The following is a 25098-nucleotide window of genomic DNA, read 5'->3' on the forward strand; positions in this document are numbered from 1 at the left end:
CTTCTATTTTTTGAAATAGGAGGAGAATAGGTATCAATTCTTTAAACATTTGGTAGAATTCACCAGTGAATTCATCTGGTCCTGTAGTTTTTTTGGGAGTTTTTTGATTACTGATTCAATTTTGTTCCGAGTAATTGGTATGTCCACATTTTCTATTTCTTCCTGATTCCATTTTGTAAGATTGCATATTTCTAGGAATTTTTCCATTTCTTCCAGGTTGTCCAATTAATTGGCATATAGTTTTTATAATAGTGTCTTATAATCCTTTGAATTTCTGTTGTTTAGGCATTCAGATTAGGATGAAAGAAATAGAACTACCTGCAAATGACATGCTTATCTGTGTAGAAAATCCTAAATAATCTACAAAAATTCTATGGGAACCAAATGGTAGTTTTAAAAGACCATGAAATGTATATATATATAGTCTCTCAGTTTATGGCTCCTATACAACAATGGGATAAAGATATATTTATTGATTAAATATAAGCAAAATATAAAATTCACAAAGTAGCAGGATCATTATAATATGACAGGTCTTTTTTTTTTTTTTTTTTCAGGTCTTTTTTCTTTGTTTTCACATGAATATGAGATCCACTATAATATCCTCCATTGTTTTTAGGTGAGCATGCCTGTGATTACTTTATTCTTATAGGATAACTCAAATTCTTCTTCCACTCCTTCTCTACTATTTATATAGCCTTCTAAAATCAATTTGCATTTTATTTATTTATTTAGATTTTATTTATTTATTCAGGAGAGACACAGAGAGAGACAGAGAAGGAAGCAGGCTCCCTGCAGGGAGCCTGATGTGGGACTTGATCCCGGGACTCCAGGGACCCTGGGCCAAAAGGCAGACACTCAACCACTGAGCCACCAGGGCGTTCCTCAATTTGCATTTTAATTGGTTTGAATGCTTCACGTATTGGTTAATTCTTGGTGGATAGGCACAGAAAAAATGATATGATTTGGACTCCACACAATCACAGTCACAACTACAAATGTACTCAGTTATGTTACCACCAAATAATCCAGAATATGATTATATTATTATAAAATAGATATGCATAACAGTGGATCAAAACATCACATAGGGGCCTTTCATAATAAGGATATTTGTGGATCACACAGAAGTGCATGGATCCCAGTTTTGAAAAACACTGGTAAATACCACTCATTTGGCAATTAACTCTATAAAGCCTCGTAGTACCTCTTGTATTGTGTCATATACATTAGAGCTAAGAACTTTTCATGCTCTCATGGAACAGAGAATATGCTCAGTGAAGATATATTTATTTCCTAATGCATATTGAGTTCTCATCTGATATATATGGATTAAATTATACCCAAATTCCTCTTCAATGGACAAATGTCTTTGATCTATATGAAATTTTAAGCTTCATAGTTTTCTCTCTGCCATCCAGTTTAAGGAGAGGCTCAAATTAATATTCCCTGAATAATAAACATTAAATGCTTTCACATACAACATGGGAATATGAGCTTTATCTCATTTGATCCTACCACAGACCTATGAAGGTAATATCATTATCCCCATGTATAGTGTTTAGGAAAGCACTAAAGCCCTGAGGCTTAGGGAGGGCCAATAATTTGCCTAACATCACCTGGCTACCAAGCAGCAGTGCTGAGGTTTGAGCTCAGGCAGACCAACTTTAAACCAGAGACCCCCATTTCTAGTGCCCAGTGAATCCTGGAAGCTTCGTGGACATCTTTGATGACATTTGCCTCCTGAGTTCTATAGTTTGCCCTCCAGCTGCTTAAGTTGCTTGCAAGACCTGTTTCATAAATATAAGTGAGAAAACCTCATCTTTGTTTCATGAAATCCATAAGGAAGTAATCTCATTTCTCAATGGGGGTTTTATAGGTTTATTTGTAGTCTGGAATTTTGTGCTTCTTTTTTTCCTTTTTAATGATTTGATTTGGGCAGCTGTGGCATGCTACTAATGTGTTAGGAGCACTAATGTACTTATGTGAGGAGATTGACTTTTTATGGTAAAGAAAGAGATAATTTTGATTTTCTTTGATAATCAAAACTTGCAACTGACCCTTAAAATACTCAAGGAGAGGAATTGCTTCTATACATTCTCTACATTATCACAGATGGAAATGAAGGAGATTCACAAGCCATCTGGATTTAATTAGTGTACTGTGTGGATATGCTAGTGGCAGCACCGCTGAGGAGAATCAGCTTTAATGCAGAGAACCTTAGATTTGGAGTCAGGTATTCTGGTTTCTATCTGTCACTAAACTTCTCACTCTGTTCTTTTTTTTTTAATCAAAGGAAAGTATACCTCTTCTGCTACCTCACTGGTTTTTACCTTCACTTTAGAGATCAGATAGTACGGTGTTTGTAAGTGTCTCAAAAAACACAAACAACCACAGAATGCAAAAGATTCTTGTGTTATTATAGTACTGCAGATTTTAAGCCATTTTAAGAAAAACTTTATGATTGTTAACTCTCTCATTTGTGACTACTTAGATAGGATTAAAAATGGAGAGTGTGGCATTCTGAAGCTCTAATTTTGGAGTTGAGAATCTCTGCACCACCTCCTTCAGCCATAGAAGTCCTCTATCATGCAATGAGAATTTGTCCTTTCCTTTTTTTTTTTTTTTTCAAACTTCCATGTTCTATATCCCTCAGGTTGCAGAAGTTGAACTATTCAGGCATGTTTGCCAGAAGTCAAATAGCTATTAATTCCATATTGGGTTAAGTATTCCAAAACAGCTCAAATGAGAGAAAAATAATCTTGAAGCTTGTAATTAGCCAGCTGTGGCTGGGGGAACCAGCTTCTATTAGCGGAAACTTCAGCTGGATTAAATAATAGCAGTGTGCAGTTCCCTGATTTGGGCACCAGTTTAGAAATGTAGTGACTCTGCACAGAGTTTGCTCTTATAAAGATGTTCATAGCCTCCCTCATTTCATGACCAAACAATTAGAAACTTGGGACATGGAGTATGTTCTTAGAAATATGTCAACTGTTCATTAGGCAGCTCACAGTAGGAGGAGTGAAAAGATTCTGTTATTTCCACTGATGTTCGACTCTCAGCACTAGACTTGCTCCTTCGGGAAGTCAAAGGAAGGTAAACAGACAAGAAATGAAAAACAAGCAAACAAAAAACCAGCACATGAGGACTGAACCTAGAAGTATTAAGGATTTTTCCCCCAAACCCACTGTTCCAGGAGGTTTAGTCTGATTTAGTAGCTGGAAAACAGATTTTCATTAGTTGTCTCCTCTAGTATCAAACTTTAATTTTATATTTTTCTAATTTCAAATATGATTGCAAACATGTTATGTGGCCTCTTTAGAAAATATTGTATCTATTGATAAACAAAAGAGATAAAATGGGGGAAAAAAAAGCAATCAATTTGGACAACCCATGGGATTAGTCATCATTCTTGCTGAATTTACTTCACTGGATCAATGAAGATACATTCAGATAAGTGAAATGTTAGTTCTTCAAAAGGGTCCATTTTAAAACAGAACAATAAGAGCTGCCCATCACTGAAAGCTTACTGTGTGTCAGACACTTTCTGACCACTGTGCAAGTGTCCTCCCTACAAACCCAGATAGATACTATTATTCCCATTATAGAGATAACAAATCTAAGGCATAGAGATGTTTAGTAACTCACCCAGGGTCAACAAAATAATAAGAGGCAGAACCTGAATTTGACCACAGCGACTGACCCAGAGCCCACACCCTAAGCCAGCACTTCGTAAATTATAGTCTGAATGCCAAATATGGCCCTGCCACTTGTTTTTGTAAATAAATTTTTGTTTACACACACACACACACACGTCAATCAAAATTTTAAAACTCAGGGATAACCTTGTTGATAATTGGTGGGTATTCCAAGCTTTTCCATTTTTTTTTTTTGAGGGAAAGGAAGGAGATGATAATGTCTAAGAATAGGGCATTTGTTAAACTTAATATTTATAATGAGTCTAGAAAACAATCACTCAAAAGATTTATAAGAAGGATGTGTTCTTCATTACCTCAAGGAGAACAGAATATTAGTTCATTAAACTCTTTGTATTTATCTAATTAGATAAGGCTACACCCTCAGATTTTGATAACATTATCTTCGATAAGCAAGGCTGGCTGTGTTGTTGTCATAGTTCAACACTCAATTAAAATACTGCTATAAAGTACATTGATCTAAAGTAAAACCCTGAAACTGCTGCTAAGTTTGGGATCCGGCTTGGAAATCAAGAACTGTGTGCTGTAAACACATTTTTGAAACATAAATACCAGTTATTCTTGGGAATCCCTGGGTAGCTCAGTGGTTTAGCACCTGCCTTCGGCCAAGAGTGTGATACTGGAGTCCCAGGATCGAGTCCCACGTCGGGCTCCCGGCATGGAGCCTGCTTCTCCCTCTGCCTGTGTCTCTGCCTCTCTCTCTCTGTGTGTCTCTCATGAATAAATAAATAAAATCTTTAATAAATAAATAAATAAATACCAGTTATTCTTGAAAACAAAACAAAAACAAAATTCTAAAGGCCAGGGATTAGTCAACATCAAAATGTGTTTATTAAGCACCATTTTGAGGACTATAAAGTAGATATTAGAAAGATAATATCTCTATTTTTTAGAAGCATACAACCTTGCTGTAAAAAAGGAAAGTTTATTCCTTAATGAACAGGACTCTTTATTAGTATATATGCCTTGTTTAAAGCACATTCTTCCAGGTTATTCCATTCCGTGGGGACTATGAGTCTTTCATTGCTTTTGAACTATTTTACAACACTGTAAGTTGAAGGTAACTGATAGCAGTACAAAAGAATTCTTGTCTATAGACAGGCAAATAAATTCTGTCTAGTGGAAGTTCAAAGACTTCGCTCCACTGTGGAAGCAGCCAGTTTTGTGTCCATTTGCAAATTCATTTCAACATTGCTGATCTATAATCATGTCTGTTCTTTGGACACTCTTTGAGCTGGTTATAACATCTTACCACTTCTCTCATTTATTTAATGAGTTAAATGAAATCTTTGACATGTGTTTACTTTCTATTTGTTTAAAAATTATCCTTTAATGTGAGCTTAGGCTCTAGTGTCAGTTATAGGTACTGATCCTTTGGGCTGTTTACCAGCTGTGTAACATTAGGCAAAGCTTAACCACTTATTAGAAATACCTGCCTCATTGTATTGTTGTGGGATTATGTCATATGTTACTTCTATTCTGAAACTTAAGTGTACTCAATTTTTTTAAAGGATTATTAGAAGCAGTGTATGGAGTGACTACCATGTGAGAGCAATAAAGTAGACCTAGTCAATCAACATGCAGGAAATATAATGAAGGTTACGCATTTTTTTTTACACCTCTAAAGTTCCTGCCTTAAGGCTTTTGGCTCAACTCCCTAAACAGGTCAAAATGTTTTCCAAAGCCATATAAATGAAACAGTCTCATGACTTTCAAATTCCAGTTAGGCATATTTAATATGCAAAGGTTAATCAGTGAGAAATCTTTGCAATCAAGTTTGTACAGGAAGATACCTATAATAGTCAATTCCATTCCATGCATTTCCTCTTTAAATAAGTTTTCCCTAAATTCTTCCTCTAAAATTTGATTCTCATCTAGTGCACATTAACTACGAGTTCTTTTTCAGTGAATTAAGAACAAAGGCTATCCTCAAAAGATTAGTGATCCTTAGCCTTGATTCTAACTCAAATCACGAATATAATGAATTCCTCCTACAATTATACTTTGCCTTTTACATTTAGAAATATTGAAACAAATCCCCCTTTTTTTCAAAACTGGAAAATATTATTAAACACTTTTTTAAGTGGTGAAAATCAGTTGATGAAATTGAACATATCACTGTGTGGTATTATATTACATGCCATTTATGTAAACAGCTATTAATTCCAATCTGAGGTCCCTTTCAAAATCCTTCAGAGATTAGAAGATCTGGATTTTAGCAGATTTATTACCAATCTTCTTAACTTCTGGAACAAAATTATTTCACCTGCCCCACTTTTACATTCCCCATCCCTGTAGTCTATACTATACTTACGTAGTATATATAGCAGCATTTCCTTGATAAGAAACATGACAGTCTCAATAAGCTCTGTGTAAAAGTAACTTTGTAACGCTGTATATAATATCCCTCTTGGAGATTCACAGATCATTAGATTATTGAAGAGTTAAGAAGGCCTGTACAAAGAAATCTATTTAACTTTGTTAAATCCAGTGTTTCCCAAATCCCAGACCTTATCTCACACTATGTTTCTCTTTGCTACCTTCTTCCATCTACATTTGCCTTCTTTTATTCCCATATATGTACTACCACAGAGTCTATATAAATGCATTTTCCCAGTCCACTACACCGGATATCAACTCTGGTTCATATTAGATTCCCAATCTCCAGCCTAAAGTGTATCAAGGGTCATGTTCAGCTAGCATTTAGAACCACTGTCCATGACTCTAAGCTCCATGGAAGCAGAGCTTGCCATTTTGTTTACCATTACAGTTTACATAATAAACAATAAAAGAAAATTCGTCAAATCAAGGGATAAATAAATGAATTAACACATTTGTCAGATAAAGAATGAGTGAATTAAATGACTTTGTCAAAAGGATAAGTGAATATGAAAAGCAAATAGTTCTCCTTGGAAAACACTGCCTTGGGGAAACATTTGCTGAACAACCATATGGCTCAATACACATTTGTAGGTGGGGAAAGTAGGTTCAGTTTGGCATTGCATGAAGAGTTCAACCCTTTTAGAAGATCTTCCTACTGAATCGTTCTAGATTAAACTACTCAGATTTCAATTCAAAGTCCAGGGCAAGTCATAATCCTGGTTATACTCTGGGACTGAGATTTGCTGTCAGAGAATGCAGGTGTTTTCTACTGCCACTGATAATCTCATTTCTTCAGGGGCTTCTGAACCATGGATTCATGTGATGAACTCATGCCCAGACTCCTTAATTTCATTTGAAATTCCTCCAGGGCCAGCGGAGATCTCACTGCCACTGTGACTACTTTCTCTGCTCATCACATCTCACACTACTCTCTAGATCCTCTGAACAACCATTGCCCTTATTTTTTTTATCATCACAAAGCAGTGGCTCTGAGGACCAATGGTGTAGACTTTGGAATCAGATTGGTTTATAATCCTTTTGTTACCATGTTCTAGCTGTCTAACTCTGTGCAAGTTACTCAGCTTTTTCACATCTTGGTTTCTATATCCATAAAATGAGGATAATAAAAAATGTTCTCACTTCATAAAGTTATGAGATTTAAATGAGATCATAAGTGTAAATATTTGGCACTATGCTTGGCACATGGTCAGCATGCAATTATTAGTAGCCATTACTATTTCTCTCTACATAGATGTGACTTTTTATTTTGTTTTCTAGGTTTCATAGGTTTATATCTTAATGTGCCTTCTTGAATTATAAACTCATTGAAAGAAATGTTTGATATTGTATGTTGCATATAGTTGATTTTTAAAATATAATTACTGGTTTCTACAGATGGCTTCCTGGCAGGGAACATATTTGGTTTAGTATTCTCTTCTAACCCTCACAACCCTAAATGGATGGAACTTCTAGTATGTGAAGAAGAGTTACCTAGATCTTTACAACTGGGCTCAAGGCAGATACTCCCTATTTGCCTCTGAAGTCCTATTCCAAGAGGACCTTCTCCCACCAAAAAAATACCTGTAACAAAGACTTGGGGTTTAAATGTGCAAGGTAAGTGTCATTCCTTAAGGCCTGCACTACCTGAAACATCCAAGACATCTAAGATGTCTCAGTATCTTGAGAGGTCAATGAGGTGTCTGAAAACTTATAAGATTGTCAAATAATCAGAACTGATGTGAAGCCAATTCAACTTCTGTACCTTCTAAGTCAATATAAAAAAAACAACAACCAGATTCTCTCTTCTTGCCATTCACCACAATTCTTTCTCCGCACAATTTTACAGAACTTCTCTTAAAGGAGGGCATGCAGAAATGGCAGACAAGAATCACCTGCAGGACATTTAGAAAATACAAATGCCCAGATTTTATCCAAGACCAGTTAAATTTGAATTTTCAAAATTGGAGTGAGACATTAGTATTTTACAAAACATTCCCTGGTGAATTTATCTGCAGATAGGTTTGACAATCACTAACTAGGAGATGCTCCTCTTAATAGGATTAACAGGCAGTGAACAAACTGTCAGAACATGATAGTGTGCTATGTACTGTAGAGGATACAAAAAACAACCAAAACTTTTCTCTGTCTTCAAGGAGCTTTCAGCTACTCGTAGGAGAAAATTTCCACCTAGAAACTGATAAACAGCCAAAAGGTTACAAGTGGTGGGTATATGACAGAGTCAGAAACTAAATGCTAAAATAAAATTTAGAGGTGAAAAGTAAATGTATATTGGATTGGCCAAAGGTTTCATGACAGAGGAGGTAGGTACCTGAAGATTTAGAGGAATATGAAATTTAGAAAGATCATCCTTGACTTTTTCACATCAACTTTGGGTCATGTTTTCAGGACTGTAGGGAGCTACTTGAAATACTCGTATGTATGCAGCTTAAATTTCCAAGGCAACACAAAACCTTTGTAAATATAATTTATTATTTCTGTAAAGTTTCAGCTCTCAGAACAGTTCTTGAAGGGAATGCTATTGTTATTTTCAGCTAAGAAACTGACACCTTACAGAGGTAAGTGACAGCTTTAAGGAAGTATAGGCAGGCGAATATTAGACCTGAGGGAACAAGCAGGTAACCTCTGAGGAACTCATATTCAGGCCAATTGTCAATGTTTTTCGGGAAATCAGTGCTCTTTTTGCCTTTCTGGTCTCTTTTCTAGGTCATACAGTAAGGACAAATTTCCCCATAAGTAGGTGGGCAAAGCTCTGGTGGCTTGATCCATGTCTAGTGGCCTAAAGCCTCCTTTGCATGTGACATTGAAATCAGTTCTTGACTACTTCTGTTCTCTTCTCTATAAGAACTAATAATCTCATTTTCATTCATTTCAACACAGTTTCTTTGCTATTGGACTTAAGTTTTATACAGAGAAAAAAAGGCATGAAATGAATATACATTTTGCTTCCTTTCAAGAGTATCTTTTTTAAACATGAAGTTTGAGGTATCTGGATTTTCATTTCTGAGAATCACACCTTTGTAACACTTTAGTCAAAAGAAACTCATTAACTTTCTTTAGTAGAAAAGCTAGAAGCATCACATGCTTATTTGAAGCTGAAGTTTTATTCTAGCAGAGGATACTGCATACTGCCTACTAGTTGGCTTAGATCTTCTTTTTGGGGATCTGACTGAACATTGACCCCAATTACTGGCAATTTTTTGTGCTTCAGTGCTGCTGTTTCAGAACAAAAACTAATAACCCAACCCTATAGAGAAGCTTTATACACTTCCCCAGTGATTCTGTAGCTCATTTCTCCTTTTCTCATGGTCATTGAATTGATTTTTCCTTGTTGCTTGCACATGGTGCTCAATTATAGTGAAATTCCTGAATCAGAAGACAATCAGCTATCCAAGAAAGTTTAGAACTTGAGAGGAAAATAAAAAATATTAGCCTTCTATACTGATAATATCCTAGCCTTTTGCTTTCTCATCTGGAGAGTTTGTCAGTATTTTTAGGTTGCTCTATTAGGTAGTTTTGATTTTGTGTTTTGTGAGAATATATCAGTTGCCACTATTAAGGGTAATGTGTAAATTGGTTTAATTTTCTATTTTGGGATATTTCTAAAATACAAATGGAGTAGGTTTTTTTCAGGGGGCTTTTTGGAGTTGATCTTAAAACCTGGCCATTAAAAATGAATTAGCCTCCACCAAAAGAAAAAAAAATAAGGCTAAAAAAAATTAGCCATGGGTTTACAGAATCCAAACAGGGGAATGGCAAAGAATAAGAGCTGTGAAGTTTCCCTTCCAGGAAATAAGTTCAAACTGAAGTAGGAGGCCAAAAATTATGCTAGGAGAAAAGTTTCTAGAAAAAATGGAAATGAAAAATTACCTGACAAGTTATATTTGTGAGCAATTCTGAAATGCTAGTTGCCAGGGACGTAGAAAGACCTACGTGTAAGTACAGAGAAAACCAAGTGAATTATTTTAAAAAGATGCAGTGAATAACTCCAGGAAAAATAAAAAATTAAGTTTAGGGAAGGAAATAAAATTATGTGCATAATGGCCCACTAGTGAATTATATTTATATAGTGAAATGAAGTTAATTTTTAAAAACATGGAGATAAATATCAGAAGAAACAGATATTTGTATGTAATTACCTTTGGAGAGCAGGGTTGATGTTGCTTGTCTTGGGAGAGCAATTTCTAGTGTAAACTACATAGAACTATTTGACTTTTAACACTTTATACCAATAAGATTTTCATGAAAAATTAAACATTTAAAAATACAATTTGTATTTCTAACCCCCTCTACCATAAATACAAGGCTGGCATGCTTTCCCCAATGTTTTGTGGAACAGTGCTAAAGAGGGGTTGGCTTTTTAAGTATATGGATTAGGAAGATTTCAGTGGATTTGGTGGACTGGAGGAAGTCTTAGGACTGGAGTTTGGTCTGGAAGGCTCTGGTCAAATGTTGTTAATAACTTCTATTGGCATTGATCCAGCACTGATAAATAAGGAGATAGACTCTCATATACTGCCTCGGATTGAGTTTTGTGTGTTCACTGAGATGATGATTTTCTCTTTAACCATTATTGACTACAGGCACAAGTGTAATTCTCACTTTCCTCTGGGTTGTCTGGGTGTGCATTGGGCCTATCTTTAAATCCTGGGTGTTTCAGAGCATCTTGCTGGATCTAAAGCACTCAAATGAATGTGAATGCAAGAGGCTGAGGGACTAGAACATATGTCAAAAATGTATAAGGATTTATCTTGAACTCTTGTCTATACACAGAAATACTTTATATCTTCCTACTTAAAGTAGTTTTTCTCAGTTTACAAAATAGTACCCAAGGTGGGGTGGTCAGTTTGGGTTAATGATTACATTTTTTACTTGAATAAGTTTTAAAATCTTATGTCAGCTGGCTTTTGTAACAGGACTAATCATATGCATGCATCAATATTCTGTTGTGCCTTAGTCGTTCAAACATAGCAAAAATGTTTCTGAGGCTGGTAACCGGTCATTTGAGTTGAGGTATGTGAGTTTTCATGATCTTAAATATGTGGAGTTGTTTACACTTAGGTTAAGAATTAAGAGAGAGACACATTGTAGATTAGGCTCAGATTGAATAGAATATGTGTTTGGGTAAAGAAACTAATATTATTTAAAAATCTACTATGTATCAGGCACTTTACATACATTATTTCATTTTTTTAAAGCTGAGATACAGAGTGGTCGTGTGACTTCTCTAAGGACTTCTGGTTAGTGAGTTGTGGAACTGAAATTTTAACCAAAGTTTTACTAGCAACAAAAAAAGGTGAGAAGTTGAGCAATTTTTATCAGTACAAATTTGCTTACAACAAAATCACTTGCAAAATTTTTAATAAGTGGAAATTGGGCTCTACTCCTAACCTACTAAACCAGAATTTCTGGGAGAAGTCCCAGGGAATTCTCTGTGACTTTTATGCACCCCCAAATTTGAGAACCACTGCTATGTCATAATTGTCATTATGCTCCAGTTATTTTTTTAGGATACAGTGTGTTACCCTACAATTAAATTACTTTGAAGATTAGCCTTGTTTTATCACCTACTGTTTCTCAATCCCTCCGAATATGGTCAGATTTCTGGAAACTCTATATACAAAAAATGTCAGAAGATTATATTTTAGATTCAAATTGGGCCACAAAGAATTAGCATTTTCTCCTTAGATGGAATTTGTGGAATAGTCACACAAAACAATGGTGGAGTAGAAAAAAAACCAGAGCTGCGAAATTTTCTGTGTGTTTGTTCATGGCAAAAACCATGAATGAGATGCATCTGTTTCTTAATGACCGATACTAGTTTTCCCTTAGTTTCCATGCATAGATTTCCACCCCTACACTTGTTCTAATGGATGAATGGTGGTGCTAGTCCTTTATTCCCTTTCTCTTCCTCTTTTAGCAGTTTTTAATGCATAGTTTGGGCCTTTAACAGCTTAGAATTCGAGAAGACTGACTAATGTTCCCCAGAATTCCTAGAAAGATTATTACCAGAAATTTAATAAAAAGATAAAAATATAGACAAAAATTAAGTACAGTACAAAATTAAGAAATCATAGGTAAGGGGGAAAAATGAGAGAGTTTGTATTGGCCCATGTTTTCATAAATCCTCATAAACGGGCCATGCCCTAAATATAACAGAAGAGAAATGAGAGGATGAAGAGATGAGGGCAGTTTATATTCTTCCTAGGGTGTCCCTTTCCAAAAACAGAAACTTGTTAATGTAGAAAGGTGGGGGGTATAGATATTTGCACAAAAAATGTGTTTTTTCTTTTATAATAATTCAGTATATTTTAAAAGAGAAGAATATAAGGTCACCAGCTCAATCTGGGATATTCATTGTGAGTTGAACAAATATATATTGAATGGGCTTTATATCAATGTCCTCTGAGTTTGAAATACTGAAATCCTACCTAGAGAGTCAGGAAACACAAGTTCTGGTCTCAGCCATGTGACTTCAAGCTGGCCACTCATTTCCCTTGACTTTCAATCTCTTTCTTTGTAAAAGCAAGCCAGATATTTCTGAGGTCCTTTCAGGTACTATGAATCTATGTCTGCATTTACAATTGTGCTGCAGGAAAGTCTGAAATTTTTCTTGGGTGAATTAAAAGGTTTTAAGTGAGGTTATTATAAGTTTGTTTAAATTGATGAAAAATTACAATTGTACAGAAAGATACTTAAAACCAACACGACAGCCTTTATCTTTGGGTAATATATTCAGTTAATATGTGTCCAATTAAGGTCTCTAGTCAGCATCTGCCTGTTTCTGAGACAGTTATCAAGTTAGTTATTCTGCTGATAAAACAAAATGCTAATTTTTAAGGTGTAAGGTGGAGAGGAAAAAGTGGTAAACATTTGCATCTGGATCACCCTGAGGTGATATGTTCTCTGCATACTTTGCATTCCAGTTATTTTTGAACAGCTTTATTGAGGTATAATTGATGTACAATAAATGCACGTTTTTAAAGTATACCATCTTGTATGTTTTGACAAGACATATGTCCACATGTCCAATATGATACATGAATTCATCACCACAATAAAGATAGTGAACATGTAAACACTCTCAAAAGAAACCTTGTGTCGCTTTGTCATCTCTCTCTTCCATTTCTACCCACAACACTCCCTCTTTTTCATTCGCCTGGGAACCAATGGTCTGCTTTCTGTCACTATACATAAGTTTGCATTGCCTAGAATTTTATATAAATAGATTATATAGTGTGTATTCTGTTTTTCAAGAATGTTTCAAGATGTTTTTCAAGCTGAGCCATTATTTTGAGATTCATCCACATTGTTGCATGCATCAAGACTTCATTCTTTTTGTTGTTAAATACTATTCCATTGTATTCCATTGTATGGATAAAATATATCTTGTTTATTCACTCATCTATCGATCCACATTTGGGTTGATTTCAGTTTGGGGTTGTTACAAGTACAGCTATTTTGTACATCTTTATACAAGTCTTTATATGGACATATGCTCTTGGGTAAATAAATACCAAGGAGTAAAATGGCTGTGTCATAGGGCAAGTTTATGTTTAACTTTATAAAGAATTTCCAAATTGTTTTCCAAAGGCATGGTTCCATTTAACCTTTTTACCAGCAATATGTGATCCCTTTATCATTATGAAATGATAATGTTAGCATGGCATATCTTTTCAAATACTTTAACTTATTTGTGTCTTTATATTTGAAGTCGTAGGTTTTTGTAGGCATCATATACTTGGTCAGTAATTTTTTTTTATTTAACATGATAGGTAGTCTCTGCCTTTTAACTTGGTTATTTAGATTTACACATCATATGATTACTAATATGACAAGATTTAAATCAACCTCCTATTTGATTTCTCTATATGATCTTTGTTCCCCTTTTCCTGCCTTCTTTTGGATCAACTTTATTTTTGGTGCCATTTTGTCTCCTTTGTTAGCTTATTATCTGTAATTGTTTCTTCTGTCATTTTAGAAGATGCTTTAGGATTTACCGTATATATCTTTACCTTATCACAGTCTATCTTCAAGTGGTAACATATCATTTTATATCATATCATATTATAAGGACTTTATAACAGTTTACTCTCATTTTTACCTTCTTGATATTGATGCTATTACTGTCATACATTTTACTTCTATATATAAACCCCATATTTGATTATTATTTTTACTTGCACAATTAGGTTTTAAAGGTATTTAAATAATAAAAGCCAAATGTTTATTGCCTTTGTGTAGATTCAAATTTCCAACTAGTATCATATTCCTTTTACCTGAAAGAATTCTTAAAGCATTTCTTATACTACAAGACCACTGGTAGTAAATTCTTTCAGCTTTGGATTTCAGAAAAAACCTCCATATCACTTTTTTTGGAAAGGTATTTTTACTGGGTGTAGAATTCTGGATGGACAGAATGTTTTGACCTTTCATAATTTAAAAAATGTTGGTTCTCTGTGTTTCCATTTGCATTGTTTTTGACAAGATATCTGTTGTCCTTACTTTTGCTCCTCTGTATATAATTTAAAATCTTTCTCTGGCTGCTTAAAATTTTCTCATTATCTCTAGTTTTGGGCAATGTGGTTATAGTGTACCTTGTAGTATTCCTTACATTTCTTATTTTTTAGTTTTTGAGCTTCATTGAAGTTTATAATTTTTATGAATTTGAAAAATTTTTGGCCACCCTGTGTTCAACTATTTTTGTTTGGTTCCCACCTTAAAGAAGGTTTACACATACATTAAAGAACTCTAATTACACATACATTAAGTCACTTGAAGTTGTATCACAGTTTACTGATATTTTTTTGTCTTTTTTACTTTCTAGTATTTTTTTCTCTGTTTCATTTTCCTTTTCTTTTTTTTTTTATTCCAGTCTGTTAACACATTCATTTATATTCATTTCAGGTGTACAATATAGCGATTCAATAATTCATTATATTATTCAGTGCTCCTCAAGGTAAGTGTACTCTTAATCTCCTTTACCTATTCACTAATACCCCCTCAACTCCCTTTCCCTCTATTTACTACCTATTTGTTCTGTATAATTAAGAATCTTGTTTTTGGTTTGTCTCTCTCTTTTTGTTCCTTTATTCATTTGTCTTGTTTCTTAAGTTCCACTTATAAATGAAATCATGGTATTTGTCTTTTTCTGACTGGCTTATTTCACTTAGAATTATACTTTAATTATATAATTATACTTGCAATCATATCCATGTTGTTGCAAATGGCAAGATTTAATTTTTTATGGCTGAATAATATTCCATTTTATATATATATATATATATATATATATATATATATATATATATATATGCATGCCATATCTTCATCTATTCATCTATCAATGGACACTTGGGCTGTTTCCATAACTTGATTATTGTAAATAATGCTGCAATAAACATAGGGGTGCATGTGTCTCTTTGAATTAGTGTTTTTGTGTTCTTTGGGTAAAAAGTTGCAAACTTACTGAATTCTTTAATCAGTTCAAGTCATTTTTTGGTAGAGTGCTTTGGGTTTTATATATATAGTATCATGTCATCTGCAAATAGTGAAATGTTTACTTCTTCCTTACTGATTTGGATGCCTTTACTCCTTTCTCTTGCCTAGTTGCTGTGACTAGGACTTCCAGTACTATGTTGAATAAAATTGATGAGAGTGGACCTTCTTGTCTGTTTCTGACCTTAGGGAAAAAGCTTTCAACTGTTCCCCATTGAGTATGATGTTTGCCATGGGTTTTTTATATAGTCTTCATTATGTTGAGGTACATTCCCTCTAAACCAACTTTTTTAAGGGTTTTTATCATGAGTGGATGTTGTACTTTGTCAAATGATTTTTCTGCATATTTTGAAATGATCATATGGTTTTTATCCTTTTACCTATTGATGTGATATATTATGGTGATTGATTTGCAAATATTGAACCACCCTTGTATCCCAAGAATAAGTCCCACTTGGTAGTGGTGAATGATATTTTAAATATACTGTTGGATTTGGTTTGCTGATATTTTATTGAGGATTTTTGCATATAGGTTTGTCAGAGATCATTGCCTATCTCTTTTTGTGGTGTCTTTTTTTTTTAAGATTTTATTTATTTATTCATGAGAGACACAGAGAGGCAGAGACATAGGCAAAGGGAGAAGCAGGCTCCCTGCAGGGAGCCCAATGTGAGACTATTCTGTGACTCCAGGACCATGTCCTGAGCAGAAGGCAGACTCTCAACCACAGAGCCACACAGGTGCCCCTTTTATTTATGGTATCTTTATGTGGTTTTGGTATCCGGGTGATATTGGTCTCAGAATGAATTTGTACATTTTCCTTTCTCTTCCTCCTTCCTCTTCCTATTTTTTGGAATAGTTTGAGAAGAATAGGTTTTAGGTCTTCTTTATATGTTTGATAGAGTTCACCTGTGAATCTGTCTGGTCTTGGATTTTTGTTTGTTGGGAGTATTTTCATTACTGATTCAATTCCATTGCTGGTAATTGGTCTGTTCAAGTTTTCTATTTCTTACTGCTTCCGTTTTTGTTATTTTTATGTTTCTAGGATTTTATCCATTTTTTTCTAGGTTGTCCAATGTATTAACCCGTAATTTTTCATATTCTCTTGCAATCCTTTGTATTTCTGTGATGTTGGTTGTTATTTTTCTTCTTTCTTTTCTGATTTTGTTTACTTGAGTACTTTCTGTCTCTGTCTTTCTCTCTTTGGTAAGCCTGCCTAGAAGTTTATCAATCCTGTTGATCTTTTCAAAAATCAGCTCCTGGTTTCATTGATCTGTTCTATTGTTTTTAAAATCTCTTTATCATTTATTTCTGCTCTAATCTTTACTATTTCCAACATTCTGCTATATTTGAGTTTTGTTTATTCTTCTTTTTCTAACTCCTTTAGGTGTAAGGTTAGTTTGTTTATGTGCAATTTTTCCTGCTTTTTGAGGCAGGCCTTTAGCTATAAACTTCTCTCTAAAAACTGCCTTTGCCTGATCCCAAGCATTTTGGACCATTGATTATGTTTTCAAATTTGTCTCCATGTTTTTTTCTTTATTTCCTCTTTGATTTCTTGGTTGACCCATTCATTGTATAGTGGCGTACTATTTAACTTCCATGTATTTGTGTTCATTCCACATTTTTTCTTGTAGTTGATTTCTAGTTTCATTGTGCTGTGGTCAGAAAAGGTACATAGTATAACATTGATCATTTTGAAATTGTCGAGACTTGTTTTATGACCTAATATGTGATCTATTCTGGAGAATATTCCATATACACTTGAAAATTTGTGTATTCTGTTTTAAGATGGAGTGTTCTGAATATATATATTAAATCCTTCTAGTGCAGTGTGTTATTCAAACCACTGTTTCCTTGTTTATTTTCTATTTAGATGGTCTTTCCATTGATGTAAGTGGGATGTTAAAGTTCCCTACTATTCTTTTATTACTGTCAAGTAGTTCCTTTATGTCTGTTATTAAGTGTTTTTATGTTTTGTGTGCATAAATATTTACAATTGTTATGTGCATAATGTTAGGTGCATAAATATTTACAATTGTTAGGTGCATAAATATTTACAATTGTTATGTCTTGTTGGATTGTCTCCTTAATGATTGTATAGTATCCTTCTTTGTCATTTGTTACTCTTTGTTTTAAAGTCAATTTTTTTTTCTGAAATAGCTATTGCTACCCCCATTTTCTTTTGACATCTATTTGCTTAATAAATGTTTATCTATCCCCTCACTTCCAATCTGCAATTGTCTTTAGATCTGAAGCCTGTAGGGTTTTATTTGTTTGTTTTTTAATCTATTCTGTCACCCTATGTCTTTTGATTGGAACATTTAGTTCATTTACATTCAAAATAATATTGATAGGTATGTATACATTGTCATTTTACTATTTGTTTTGTGTTTCATTTTTGTAGATCTTTTCTGTTCCTTTGTTCCCTTGCTCTCTTCTCTTTCCATAAGTTGGCTTTTTTTAGTGATATACTTGGATTCCTTTATTTTTTGTATATCTATTACAGGTTTTTGATTTGCGGTTACCATTAGGTTTGTATATAACATCTTATGCATATAGCAGTCTATATTAAGTTGATGGTCACTTCAGTTTGAACCCATTCTTTACTCTTTTCCTCTCCATGTTTTAAGTATATGGTGTCATACTTTACATCCATTTATTTTGTGAATCTCTTGACCAATTTTTTTACAGGTATACTTATTTTCACTGCTTTTGTGCTTCCCTTTTTTTTTTTTTTTTTTTACTCTTATTTATGGTATTTTCTTTCTACTCATAGAGTCCCCTTTCGCATTTCATTTAGGGTTGGTTTAGTCGTCATGAACTCCTTTAACTTTTGTTTGTCTGGGAAATTTTTTGTTTCTCTTTCTGTTCTGAATGATAACTTTGCTGGATTCTTGGCTGCAGATTTTTCCCTTCCAGAAAGTGAAAGATTTTTCACTTTTTTCTGGCCTGAAAAGATTCTGTTGAGAAATCTGTAGCTAGCTTTGTGGGGTTTCCCTCATATGTAACTGTTTTCTTTTCTCTTGATGCTTTTAAAATTGTCTCTTTATCATGGCTCTTTTTTTTTTGCCATTTTAATTATTATGTGTCTTAATGTGGACCTCTTTAAGTTGGTTTTGTTGGAGGATCTCTGTGCCTCCTGGATCTGGATATATGTTTCCTTTCCCTAGATTAGGAATGTTCCAGCTATTATTTCTTCAAATAAGTTTTCTGCCCTCTTTTCTCTCTTTTCTTCTGCAATGCTTATGATGAGAATGTTATTACACTTGATGGCATCACTGACTTCCCTAAGTCTACTCTCATTTTGCTCAGTCTACTATAATTTTTTTTTTCTGTAACCTGTCCAGGTTGATTACTTTCCATTATTCTGTCCTCTAGGTCACTGATTTGTTCTGCTTCTTCTAGCCTGCCATTTATTCCATCTAGTGTATTTTTAAATTTCATTTATTGTGCTCTTCATCACTGATGATTGGTTCTTTCTTATCTCTGTGTTGAGTCTCACTGATATGATCACTCTTTTCTTAAGTCTAGTGGGTATCTTTATGATCATTACCTTAAATTCTCTATCAGGCATATTACTTATCTCCATTTTGCTTGGGTCTCTTGCTGTGATTTTGTCCTGTTTGTTCTCTCATTTGAGACATATTCCTCTGTCTCCTCATTTTGTCTAACTTTCTGTGTCTGTTTCTCTGTGTTAGGAAAGTCAGCTATGTCTCTTGCTCTTGAAAGCCCAGGTGGAATGTGTGCTTTTAACAACGTGGCACTGGTCCTCTTCCACAGGGAGATGTGCAGCTGTCACAGAGACTAGGGTAGGCCTGAGCCACTCTGCAAAGCATGTGTGGATGGGGCATGCAGTTTTAACAAGGTGCTTGTGTTTTCTGCAGAAGGTGACCAGCCCCCACTGCCCCTGTGACCAAGACCCTACAAAGCAAAGAGTCAGCAGATGAGGTCTTTGCAAGGTTTGGCAAGTTTTGCACTGGTCTTCTGGGGGAGGGGATCTGCAGCACTGGAACTGAGGCACACCCAGCTGGAGGGAGCAGGGCATAAGACAAACAAGTTAGGTAGTAAATGCTGGTACCATTGTTGGTGCCCACAAGTTGCTATGTGTTTATCCTGGGGGCTGGGAGAGGGAAATGGCACCTGCCAACTCCTTTGTCTCTGGATAGTCTTTCAACAAATTCTGAGATTCTCCTTCCTGTATGCCCCCAGAATTTTTCAAACCATTCCTTCTATGCTGTATCTCCCCAGGCTGTTTCTTGTACTGTCTCTTTATGTGCAGGGACATAGTTTCCTTTTTTTTTAAAGATTTTATTTATTTATTCATGAAAGACACAGAGAGAGACAGAGGGAGAGGGAGAAACAGGCTCGCTGAGGGGAGCCCCATGTGGGACTCGATCCCAAGACCCTGGGATCATGCCCTGAGCTGAAGGCAGATGCTCAACCACTGAGTCACCCAGGCATCCCAAGGACAGAGTTTCCTATTACTCTTCTGGTCCTCCTAGAGCCAAGTCTTTTGATTTTTAAAGTTTCAGACTTTAATTCTTGCTGGATAAGAACTCATGAAGTTCAGCCTCTCTGGTTTTCAAAGCTGAATGCTATGGGCTGTGCAGGCTCCCCTGTGTGGTAGTCTGTTTCTCTCCCCTCTCCACATCTTCAGCTTCTTCTTCCCTTCAGTGGCCAGACCCATGGGGTTTAGTTTCCCACTACATCTCTTCTCTTCTTACCCTCTTTGATGTGGCCTCTTCTCTATATTTGGTTCTGGAGTTTGTTCTGCCAGTCTTCAGGTCATGTTCTGGGTTATTGACACTGCTGTGAGTGTTATCTGGTTGTATCCCATAGGATACAGTAAGCTTATGGTCCTACTCTTCTGTCTTCTCTGGAAGTTTCTGAGTTTCATTTTGGATAGTATCAATTATTGTCTTCAATTTCATTAAACTTTGACAATATTTCATCTGTCATTAATCTCATTAATGTCTTTTTCTTCTAGGTTTTATTTCCCGGATTTATCTTCTGGTTTTCGCCTCTGAAGTTTATATGGTCTTTAAAAATATATCTTTATATTTAGTATATTTAATTTCTTCTTCAGTTCTTTGAACATAAAAGTATAGCATAATAGTTTTCCAATGTTTTTGTCAGCTATTTTTAACATCTCTGTCAGTTTTGTCTGATTGATTTTTCTCTTCATTATAGGTGGCATTTTTCTGATTGCTTGCATGCTTGACAATTTTTGATTAGATGTAAGATATTGTGTTTTACCTTGATGAGTGCTGGATACTTTTTTATTTCTATAACTATTGTTGGGTTTTGTTCTGGGACACAGTTATTTAGAAATAGTTTGATTTTTTCTGCCACTGCTTTTATACCTGAACTGTATTTTGTCTGGGTTTAATTATTCTTCACTGCTGAAAAAAGACTCTTTTGAATACTCTATCCAATGGTTCATGAATTATGAGTTTTTCTTCTCTGTCAGGGAATTGGTCTAGTCCTGTACCCTAACTGAGCCCAGTAACCGTGGCCCCATGTGGGATCTGAGTGCTGTTGTTTCATCTTTTTGAGAATTTCTTTCCCTAGCCACAGGTGGTTTCTGCACATGTATGCCTTGATCATTACTTAACTGAATACTTGAGGAAGACCAAGGATATATTATTAACAAGCATGCCAATATCATTATTTTTGCATGGTATTCTCAATGCAAAATATAAGAAGGAAAATGTCATTCTAGTTATAAAACTCTGTATAGTTTTAGAGCCTGTGACTATTTAGCCCAACTTGCTGTGCTGATCCATTTACTATGCATTGAGTAACTTGCATCTAAGGGCACTGTAGATGGTAATGAGGTTTTGAATGCCTTTACATGAGACCCAAGTCTCATCTTTGAAGGATGACGCAAGTGATCATTACTGCTGATGAATTTTAAATAGAACAATCATCCTGATTGCTCTGCTTAAGTCTGACTCAGTAAGCCAGCTAAAGCATTTCCCCCATCATACAGACTCCTCAACAAATCTCAAGATTTTACCAGGCATTTTCATGAGAAAATTTGAAAAATGTTCAGGCTTCACACACTACTATCAGGCCAGTGTGACTCCTTTTTATTTTGCCACAATCTATGGAAATGAAATAGAAAGGGGAAATAATATGGAATAAAGTTAGAGAAATTAAAATCAAACCTTGAATTTCATAATTGACTCTTATGCTGATTCTCTCTTTTATATTTTACTCTTATTTTCCCTTCCCTTTTGTGAATTCACTTTTTAGCTTTTGAAAATTATTTATGATTCTTCAAATTCTTTAAGAAAGGAATGAGTCATAATATATTTCGTACATGTTAATAGTCTTCTACTAGGTTACAGCAGGTGGCTGACCTACTTGAAGGGCAGATACGTCACATCTTCAGCAAGTAAAGAATTAATCATCACCTGATGTGATGCAAAAATTGAAAGACCTTAGTGATTTTTGCAGCCTAAGATTGGCAAGATTCTGGCATGATGGCCTTCATTTTTCTGTCCCGTGTTTATGGCTAATTTATCACAAAACACTCTTCCAATTCATCAAGATCTCAACTGCCTTAAGTCAGTACCCTAGGCAGCTACTACCAATCACTCAATGTATGGCTGTAAAATCAATCCTATCTGCAATTCAGAAGTTAGTCCATTCTTTTAATTTTATAGGTCCAAGAATTGGGACTTCCAATGAGCTATAGAGTTTAAATTGGGACTAGGTCCCCAACTCCAAGCATAGTCATTCCACAATGTCTCCATAGTCCTAGAAGGCCAAATACTTGTGTGTGTGTGTGTGTGTGTGTGTGTGTGAACATACAGTGACAAAGCAGACATATAGACACAAGATGACAGACAAAAATGAAAAGATTTTCATCCTTTCCTGTTATTGCCAGACTGAACCTACTTCTGAAATGGAAAATTTTATCAAAAGAAAAAAAATATTTTCAGCTGACTTAGAAACTTACCCTGCTTGTCAAGCAACCAAAAAGAAAAGATTAGTGTGAGATTTTTTTTTGCTGTTGTTCACTTTTGGTTTTGTTTTGTTCTGTTTTTTTCCTATCCAGCTTTGTGCAGAGCCAAAGAAGAAGAATATCCACAAAAGAATATTTCAAGGTCATTGAAAATCTCCACCAACTTCAAAACCCTCTTCCATTTTCAGTTTCTGATACATGAAGATCCTTTAGTAGATATATAGTTTATGAGCACCAAATGAATTATTATGCTGAAAAATAAATTCCTATGGAGAGAAGGATATTATTGATTAGGGTGTCAGTAAGTATCAACAGATTCTTTTCTAAGAGAAGTTTGTGATAAGGGGTGGGGGAAGAGTACATAGCAAGAGAGAAAATGTGGGAAAAGGAAGCTGCGATAATACAAATTCCAGGGTGTTTTTTATGCAATATTGAGGATAAGTGCAGAATGAGTGAGTTGCCCAAGCTCTTTCAGGTGAAATTGAATTTTAAATCCTAAATTCCTTGATCTGATTCACATTATACTCTACTGAATTGTACCTGACCATTCCTCAGACCCTCTCCATGAGCAAAAATTATTTACCATGAAGAGTTTCAGATAATCACTATTATTAAGTAAACACAATGTTCCAAGCTATATCTTTATTGCTTTTCCTATGTATTACCTTACTTAGTACTCATAGAAAACTTATAACGTACATTCTTTTATTATCTCCACTTCACAGATAAGAAAAGTGAATCTTAGAAAAGTTAAATAATTTGTCTAGGGATTTCTGGCTAGAAAGTGATAGTGGAAATTTGAAGTACAATCCAACTGTTGCAAGCCAAACTTCTAGTCACTATACTAATCTGCTTCCTGTCTTATCAGAACCAGATAAAAGAATCTTAGCCTTGTTTTGTATGTTCCTTAGAAGAAAAATGAAATTATGAGACAATAAAATAATTCTAAGGAATTCATACTTTCTCTTTTGTTAAAAATCAACCAAAAAATGTAAAATGATATCTGATGTAAGATTTAGAGATGCCTAATTGCAGAAATCAACCACCAGATCAAGTCCTTTGATTAAAGTTGGACTTTCTATACTTAAAAAAAAAATCCCTGCTTAATTATACAGTTGAATGTTAAATATTATAATACATTTGTTATAAACCTCATCCTTATGTCTGTTTACACATACACATTTTTACATGCACAAATATGATGCCAAAAATATATAACAAATCTTCACAGTTCAAGGGCCTTCTCACAGAATTATGTAGGAACCTCTTTCTGGCTGGTTGACTGAGCAGAGTTCAGCCTGGGAGCTTTTTAAAGGCTGAGGACAACATGTTTGTTTTGTTGAGGTTAAAATCTGTGAGTTTTGGTGGTGATTTTTTCTAATTGTAAATTCTTGATAGGTCTGTAGTTAGAAGCCAGAGGAAGTTGAAGGGGACTCTGGATGGAATGAAGAACAATGTTTGGAAATGAAGAGCTAGAACCTGGAGCTCAACTTTTAGAAGAATTAGTGGTATTTTCGCTTGTTGATGGAAAGGTCAACAATTTTGAAGATGGAGCAAGTATCCATAAAGAAAAGCTTTTGAAAACTGTGTCTAGGTCTTTATCCAGAAAATCCTTTTTGGGAGAAAAATGAGAAACTTGTTAATAAGCATTAAAATTATCTCTATTGAATCCACACAAGCAGATTCATTTACCTCAGAAAACTTGAAGCCTAATAATACCTCTGCATATTATAAAGTTTTGGGATAATTATTTTAATTTGGTGCAACAAAAGCAAACAAAACAACAAAACAAAAGCCTTCTGCTATGTACCTATATAATACATATATAAGTATAATATAAAATGCTTGCCTTGCAAAAGTATAAAATACATGTGTATGAGTATAAATATAAAAGGATAAAAATAATAAAGATAGTATCTGCTAAGTGCCAAATGTCTAAACCAACTAATAATGGCTACTGAGAGTTCCAAGGAAGAATTAGAGACTGATAAGAGGGAAATGGACCAAGAAACCTAACCCATAGTTTTATCCAAAAGGAAATAAGACTCAGAAAAAAATTTTTCTTGAAGTTTAAACAGCTATAGAGATTTCTCACTGAGTGTAAATCTTCTGATTTCCTGGTCTAAGACATCTGCCATCACATCAGGCTATCAGGGAAAGACTCACAAAACAGAAAGAATTAAGCTAACCCTTGCAGGAAGAGTAGGTAGGGCACTTTAACATTTCATTGTTCTCAGAGGTTTGCTTACTTGAGGTATGCTAAATATTAAGTTAATGGCTACCTCCAACAGTTGATTGAAAATGATATGTTTGGCCAACCAATATTTGTTCTTGAACTTGGATGGAACCAAAATGAGTCACAGATACTTCATTCGTTAAAGTCCTTCAGTCAAACAAAATTATTTGAAAATTTACTGAATTCTGGAAATTATGCTAAGTTTTGAGGATTCAAAGGTAAAAAGATGTGATCACTGAATTCCAGGGGTTCAGAGCTTCCTGAAGTGATAGACTGT

The 25098-nt window shown here is 34.7% G+C and overlaps 2 long non-coding RNA genes across 3 annotated transcripts in view; one reads left to right on the plus strand and one right to left on the minus strand.

The window, feature by feature from the left end:
• Positions 1-25098, minus strand: part of LOC144312205 (uncharacterized) — a 279387-nt gene that overhangs the window by 185834 nt on the left and 68455 nt on the right. The window lies entirely within an intron of this gene.
• LOC144311794 (uncharacterized) lies at positions 11034-24254 on the plus strand. Its single transcript, XR_013377312.1, has 4 exons — positions 11034-11129; positions 15024-15075; positions 22679-22886; positions 23984-24254. It is a non-coding gene; the product is annotated as an uncharacterized LOC144311794 (long non-coding RNA).

This window comes from Canis aureus, chromosome 4 (genome assembly GCF_053574225.1).
Source record: "Canis aureus isolate CA01 chromosome 4, VMU_Caureus_v.1.0, whole genome shotgun sequence".
NCBI classification, from domain to species: Eukaryota; Metazoa; Chordata; class Mammalia; order Carnivora; family Canidae; genus Canis; species Canis aureus.